The sequence below is a fragment of the Chrysochloris asiatica genome, unplaced genomic scaffold (assembly GCF_000296735.1).
Source record: "Chrysochloris asiatica unplaced genomic scaffold, ChrAsi1.0 scaffold00036, whole genome shotgun sequence".
Taxonomy (NCBI): domain Eukaryota; kingdom Metazoa; phylum Chordata; class Mammalia; order Afrosoricida; family Chrysochloridae; genus Chrysochloris; species Chrysochloris asiatica.
This window is the reverse complement of record NW_006408554.1, coordinates 2,808,652-2,816,465: the sequence shown is the minus strand read 5'-3', so window position 1 is coordinate 2,816,465 and position 7,814 is coordinate 2,808,652. Positions and strand designations below refer to the sequence as shown.

At 41.8% G+C, this 7,814-nt stretch overlaps 1 pseudogene; it reads left to right on the top strand.

Annotated features, from left to right (window-relative positions):
* Window positions 1–362: 362 nt before the first annotated feature.
* LOC102825070 lies at window positions 363–5,737 on the top strand (annotated as a pseudogene).
* The last annotated feature ends 2,077 nt before the right edge of the window (window positions 5,738–7,814 follow it).

Genomic DNA, 7,814 nt, shown 5'->3' with positions numbered 1-7,814 from the left:
TACAACCATGAAGTCAGCACCCAGAAAAAAAGATGGCAGCTCCCATTCAATAGCTCTGCATTACAAAATACATTGTAAATGTGAAACACACTATTGTTTTCTCTGCCTAACATAACTTCTCTTCTGAGCATTGCCTCGTGCACCCATATTTTTAGGAAATGTTTTTCCCCACACTACAACCCTCTGTTTTGAATGGGAGCTGCCATCTTTTTTTCTGGGTGCTGACTTTGTGGTCATATTTTAATTGGTTGATGGTGGGGTTCCAGACTCAAATTGAGCCGAATCAGGTCTTGATAATTCATAAGTTAATGGAAAAGCATCGGCTTCCAACCTGATCAATCAGGGGTTTTGCAGGAGTTTTCATGTTGGAAAAAAACAAAAAAGCTCCAGAGTCTTCTGATGGTGAAGCTGTGAGATCTGCCAACTGGGGGTGGCTGAGGGTCCTGTCCCCCTGCCATGTGGAAGAAGACCATCACAAGGAATGTGTTCAGAAGGGGGCAGAGATAGGCTATAAAAGGCAACTCCCTGAAGACCACCACATCCCAGCCTTATCCCAAGCAAAGTAAACTTCACACAAATCTTTCCTTTTGTCTAAGCTAGTCCAAGATGGGAGTCCCTTGGTGGAATAAACAGCTTGATTACTACTTGAATGGTTGGCAGTTTGAATCCACCTAGAGGAACCTCAGAAGAAAGGCCTGGTGATCTACTTTTCAAAGGTCACAGCCATTGAAAACCCTATGGCATGCAATTCTACTTTGAAATACATAGGGTCTCCATGAGTCCCAGGGGATTCCAACAGCTGGTTGGTTGCTCACAATGATTTCCTGTCATTTGCAGCCACCAAAAATAAAAATTAAAAAACCCAAACCTATTGCCTTTGAAGGATTCAGATTTATAGAAACCCTATAGAAGGCTGTTGTGGCACTGCAGGATAATGGACAGGACTGCAAGGCTGGCGGTTCAAACCTACCAGTCGCTGCTCTGAAACCCTGTATAGCATCACTGTGAGTTGGAACCAATTTGACAGCACTTAACAACAACAATAAAATAGTCTGTAAATGTTACAAAGCAGACTTCACTTTTTTCTCCCTCAGAGAAGCTGGTGGGTTCAAAACATTGAACTTTGGGTTATAAGCCTAACAGTTACCACTCTGCCACCAGTAACCCTAATTGATCATTGTTCCTTTCCATGAGGAGGGAAACTAAGTCCAGAGAGGCTTCTGATGTGGCACTGCAGGATAAACACTGGACTGCAAACCACAAGATCGGTGGTTTAAACCCACCAGCTGCTCCTTGGAAACCGTATACTGGTTTCTGTTAGAATCGACTAGAAGGCGTTTAACAACAACTTAACAAGCCCCCCACTCCTTCTGCTGTTGCGTCTTCCACACAACTCCCTGGCTGAGTCATGATCTGTCCTTTGTGAGCATGCTGCTCCCTCTGCCAGGGGTATCCTTCTGCCTACCTTAAGGACAGGCTTGCTTGCTCCAACTGTGTGGCTGCCCAGGCCACCAACTGACTGTCCCGCAGGACCTCCTCCTTCCTATGCACCTTCCTTGAAATTAAAGAACCAGGTGTTTGTCTAATTTTATCTAATTCCAGCCTCTGCCTTCCACACGGGCAGGAACTAAAACTTTGTGTGCCACTAGCTCCTGGCACAATGCCTAGTAGGTACTCAATACATGCTTGTTGGGAAGGGCAAATGAGTGCATCAGAGTGTGAAGGCTGATACAAATATGGAATCTTCATGGGTTTTTACTCATCAGCATCCGTCTGGGGTCAACTGCTGTGATGCGTTGTAGTAGTAAGAGCTTCACGGGCAAATCTGGAATACCTTTCCTGAGATTCATCTTCACTCTGCGTACCCAATTAATGCTAAGCCATTCATCCTCTTCAAGCTGCCAGGATCTGTTAAGCCATTTAACTTCTCTGCAGACACTTTAGGAGCAGTTCCAAGGGCATTTTTTTTCAGGCCTGGGCAGCCAAAGCTTAAATGACTTAAGTGCTGAGCTCTCTATCACTCTCCCTGAGAGCCCACCTCACCAAAGCAAAGCGTTAATGGACATACAGCACAGTGTGGTTGAAGACTTCTAAAGCCTAACTAGAATCAGCCTTAACTGTGAAGGAAATAGCCCTTCTTCATGGCTGACCTTCCAAAAACTGGAAGAGGAAACCACCCACTGTGGTGGATCGGAATGGACCCAAGAAAGTCCCCAGTCTAAAGCATATCCTTTCACAAGTCATTACAATACCTGAAATTCTTTCCATTGAACACTTAAGTATTTATTGAGCACCTACTAGCTGCCAGGCACATGGGATTCTGACAGGAGTCACTACAGGTTTACTATTTTTAGCTAAGTTAGGCCTTTATTCTGAGCACAAAAGCAAATGGTCCTGTGAGGGTAACCCATTGAGCACTATCTGTCATTGTTATCATCTTTCTAAGCACACTGCTCATGAAGAGGAGACTTCCATGATTAAGCCTGGGAAAAGATAGCAAGACAAGTTGCTGAGTAAAATAAGGCCGTTGTTAACTGCCGTCAAGTTGGTTCCAACTCATAGAGACCCTGTATAGGGTTTCCGACTAGCAACTGGTGGGTTTGAACCACCAACCTTGCAGTTAGCAGTTCAGTGCTTATCCTAGAGCACACATTGTTGTTGTTAAGTGCCGTCGAGTCAGTTCTGACCCATAGTGACCCTGAACAGGGTTTCCGAGGCTGTAAATCTTCACAGGAGCAGAAAGCCTCATCTTTCTCCTGCGACGCAGCTGGTAGTTTCGAACTGCTGAAACTGAGGTTCGCAGCCCGATTTGTAACCACTATGTGCACACATTAGGACTCCAAAATAAGACTAACTCTGTAGAATACTGAATATACCATGGACTGCCAGAATAACAAACAAATCAGTCTTAGAAGGATTGCAACCAGGATGTTCCTTAAATGTGAAGATGATGCAAACTCCCAAGACTATGACTCTTAGTCATCATTCAGATCTGGAAATGATTTTACCTGCATGGTTCAATTTTTAGTCAAACAATAGGCAGATCTATAAGGGGAATCATTCTCATCTGTCAGTTTTCCATACTGTGGTGGCTTGTGTGTTGCTATGATTCTGGAAGCTCTGCCATGGGTATTTTAAATACCAGCAGGGTCACCCATGGTGGACAGGTTTCAGATGAGCTTCCAGACAAAGACAGAGCAGGAAGAAGGAGAGATGAACTACTTTTGAATATTTGGTGGCGGTTGTGGTTATGTGCCGTGGAGTCGGTTCCCACTCATAGCGACCCTGTATAGGGTTTCCAAGTCTGTAAATCTTTACAGAAGCAGAAAGCCTCATCTTTCTCCTGTTGCAGACCGTGAAGGCCTGGTCAGAGGTTCGAGGCCCTATAGGCCCGAGTGTAACAGATCTAGCCACCGTGCAGTAATAATAAATTATTTATAATCTTAATATTCAGTTATGTTTTATTAATTGTAGACATGAAGCCCTTGATATACACAGATAAATGTAATATTTTCCTAAAAGCCAAGACTGTAAAATTCCAAACAGGCAAAGTTCTTCCCTCAGAGAATTCATTCAAGGTAAATTGGGTGGCTCCCTGGTCTGTTCCAAGGACAATAGGAATGCCCTCCCTAAAGTGTTTCCAGGTGCTGCCTATTCACCCAGGCGCCTCTTTTCCTGAAGAACCTGGGCTGGGCACAATGGGAATCCTCCCAATCCTCCCTTTCCTCCCTCCATTTGAGGCTAGGTGTTAAAAGGTATGTTAATTAAGCTTGAGAAACCAAGTTGCGGTTGTGAGATTTGAACCTGCAAAGTATGATGTAAAGTTGCCTAAATGTCTGGAAAAATAAGATTGACAGCTGTACCTTGTCTTGGTCCCTCCTAGCTTTGTGTAAAGTACCTCCCCTAAATAAAAGGAAGGCGCAGAACGTATCCAGGTGCATTACGACTGGCAAGGCGTGCGTTACAGCATGCAGGGGGCACAGTCCAGCCTTGCAACCATACTGCCTGTTTAGCTAAGATGTTTACCATGCAGGATATTACGGCCTTCGTGGCTGAGATGTTTGCAATGCAGGATCTGCCTGATGCCAGTCCAGCATTCACTCTGGTTTCGGAGTGTCTCTTTGTCTCTCTCTTTGTGTCTCTGTGTCTCGTTTGCTATCTCTATTGCCGCTGGATCTCCCCTCCTCGTGAACCAAACACTCATGAACAACACAACTATGTCGAGGCCAGACCCCGGCATTCTCCCATGGAACCACTGGTAGTTTCGAACTAGCTGACCTTGAAGTTAGCAGCCTGACTTGTAACTGCTTTGCTACCAGAGCTCCTTTCCGAATGTTTAGTCACTGAAAACCTTATGAATAGCAGTGGAACTCTGTTAGTACCAGGATATTGCATACTGAAACATGATGAAGAGCAGCAGAATGTTGCCAGATATAGTGCCAGAAGATGAGCCCCTCAGGTTGAAAGGCACTCAAAATGCGAATGGGGAAGAACTTCCTCCTCAAAGTAGAACTGACTGTGATGACATGAATGCAGTAAAGTCCTTGAGATATTAATTTGCTGATGGGGCACAAATCAAAATGAAGAGAAACAAAATAAAGAGAAATAGCTGTAAACATCCATTAATAACTGGAACATGGAATGTACGAAGCATGAATCTAGAAAAACTGGAAGTTGTAGAAAATGAAATGAAACACATAAACCTCGATATCCTAGGCATTAATGAGCTGAAATGGATTAGTATTGGCCATTTTGAATCTGACAATCACATGGTTTACTATGCTGGGAATGACAAATTGAGGAGGAATAGTGTCGCATTCATTATCAGAAAGAACATATCAAGATCAGTCATGAAGTACAATGCTCTCTGTGATAGGATAATATTCATTCACCTACAAGGAAAACCAGTTAATACCACTCTTATTCAAATTTACATACCAACCACTAAATGATGATGATGAAATAGAAGAATTCTACCATCTTCTTCAGTCTGAAATTAATCAGACATTCAATCAAAATGTATTGATAATAACTGGTGATTGGAACACAAAGGTTGGAAACAAAGATGAAGGATCAGTGATTGGAAAATGTGGCATTGGTGATAGAAATGATGCTGGAGATACCATAATAGAATTTTGCAAGACCAGTGACTTCTCCAAAAATACCTTTTTTAAACAACATAAAAGACGGCTATAACTTTTCCTAGGCCAGTGCTTGACAAGAAAAAGACCATGCTCAGTTCAAGCGTGAAGATTATATAGCAATGGTGAAAAGTCGGATGAATTTCAGTCTGGTATTTCTCAGGTTTTTCTTGAGCTGGAGATGAACTTGGACCTAAAATCTCAGTTAAGAGAGCTAAACATAACCTCAGCTAACGAAATTGAAGTTGGTGGTGGTTAGAAAACTATTATAATCTTTGTTCCCGTTCCTCAACTGAAGTCTTTTCAGAAAATCCAAGTCTGAAATTGAGAAAAAGTTTAGTGGCAAGCATGTGGTCGTTACTGTGCAGAGGAGAATTCTGTCTAAACCAACTCAAAAAAGCCATACAAAAAATAAACAAAAGTGTCTGACAGATATGCATGGTACAATCCTTGAAGCCTTGGTCTTCCCACATGAAATTGTGGACAAGAGAAGCCGAGCAAAGCTGGATGGGAGTCATTTGGACAAAGCACAGGATAACAATGTAGAACTCAAGGTTGAAGTCTGTTCTGGTGCATATAAGAAGCTCATGGGTTAATTCTGAATTCCCAGAGTTTTGATCGTAAACAAAAATGATTAATTGAGATACCATTCACACACCAAAAAAGACGACTATACACATGCATGTACCTCACCAAATGGAATACACAGAAATCAACTTGACTACATTTGTGGAGAGATGGTGGAACAGCTCCATATTATCAGCCAAAACAAGGCCAGGGGCAGATTATGGAATAGACCATCAATAGCTCATATGCAAATTCAGACTGAAGTTGAAGAAAATTAAAACAAGTCCACAAGAGCCAAAATACGACCTTGAACATATCCTACCTGAATCTAGAGATCATCTCAAGACAGATTTGATGCATTGGACAGTAAAGACCGAAGACCGAAGAGTAGTGGGATGACATCAAGAACATCATACAGGAAGAAAGAAAAAGGTCATTAAGAAGACAAGAAAGAGACCAAAATGGAGGTCAGAAGAGACTCTGAAACTTGCTCTCCAGCATGTTGTTGTTGTTAAGTGCCGTCGAGTCGGTTCTGACCCATAGCGACCCTGTACAGGGTTTCCGAGGGTGTAAATCTTTACGGGAGTAGAAAGCCTCATCTTTCTCCCGCGGAGCAGCTGGTAGTTTCGAACTGCTGACCTTAAGGTTCGCAGCCCGATTCGTAACCACTACGCTACCAGAGCTCCTTTGCTCTCCAGCATAGAGGGGCAAAAAGCAAATGGAAGAAGTAAAGAGGTACAAGAGCTAAACAGAAAATTTCAAAGGTCAGCTCGAGAAGACAAAGTCAAATATTACAATAGAATGTCCAAAGACCTGTCATTAGAGAACAAAAAGGGAAGAAAATGCTCAGATTTCTCAAGCTGAAAGAACTGAAGAAAAAATTCAAATCTCGACTTGTGGTATGGAAGGACTCTATGGGTAACATATTGAATGATGCAGAAAGTATCAAAAGAAAATGGAAGGAATATACAGTCACTGTACCAAAAAGAAATGGTCGATATTCAACCATTTCAAGAGGAAGCATATGATCAAGAGCCAATGATCCTGAGGGAAGAAGTCCAAAGTGCATTGAAGGCATTTGTAAAGAACAAGGCATGGGGAATTTATGGAATACAAATTGAAATCTTTCAACAAAACTGATGTGGCACTGGAGGTACTCATATTTATTAATGCCAAGAAATTTGGAAGACAATTACCTGGACAACTGCCTGGAAGGAAGCTGTATTTGGGTCCATTCCAAAGAGAAGTGACCCAATGGAGTCGGAAATCATCAGACAATATCATTGATACCCCCCGTGATTAAAATTTTACTAAAGGTAATACAAAAACAGCTGCAACCATACATTGACAGAGAATTTCCAGAGGTTCAAGCCAGATTCAGAAGAGGATGTAAAATGAGGGATGCCATTGCTGACGTAAGCTGGATCTTGGCTAAAGCAGAGAATACCAGAAAGATGCTGATCTGTGCTTTATTGACTATGGAAATGCTTTCAATTGCATGGATCATGACAAGCTATGGATAACATTGCAGAGAATGAGTGCTCATGAGGGACCTGTACATAGACTAAGAGGCAGTTGTTCAAACAGAACAAGGGAACAAAAAATGGTTTAAAATTAGGAAAAGTGTGCACCAGGGTCATATTATTTCACCATATTTATTCAATCTGTATTCAGAGCAAATAATCAGAGAAGCTGGATTATATGAAGAAAAATATGGCATTAGGATTGGAGGAAGACTCATTAACAACCTGCAATATAGAGGAGATAAATACAACCTTGCTTGCTGAAAGTGAAGAGGACTTTAAATACTTATTGATGAAGATCAGAGACTACAGCCTTTGGTATGGGTTGCATCTCAATGTAAAGAAAACAAAACTCCTTACCACTGAACCAATAAACAACATCTATATAAATAAAGAAAAGATTGAAGTTGTCAAAGACTTCATGTTGCTTGGATCAACAATCAATAATCATGGAAGCAGCAGTCAAGAAATTAAATGACGTATTTCATTGAGCAAGTCTTCTGTACAAGACTTCTTTAAAGTGTTGAAGAGCAAAGATGTCACTTTGAAGAATAAGGTATGCCTAATGCAAGCCATGATATTC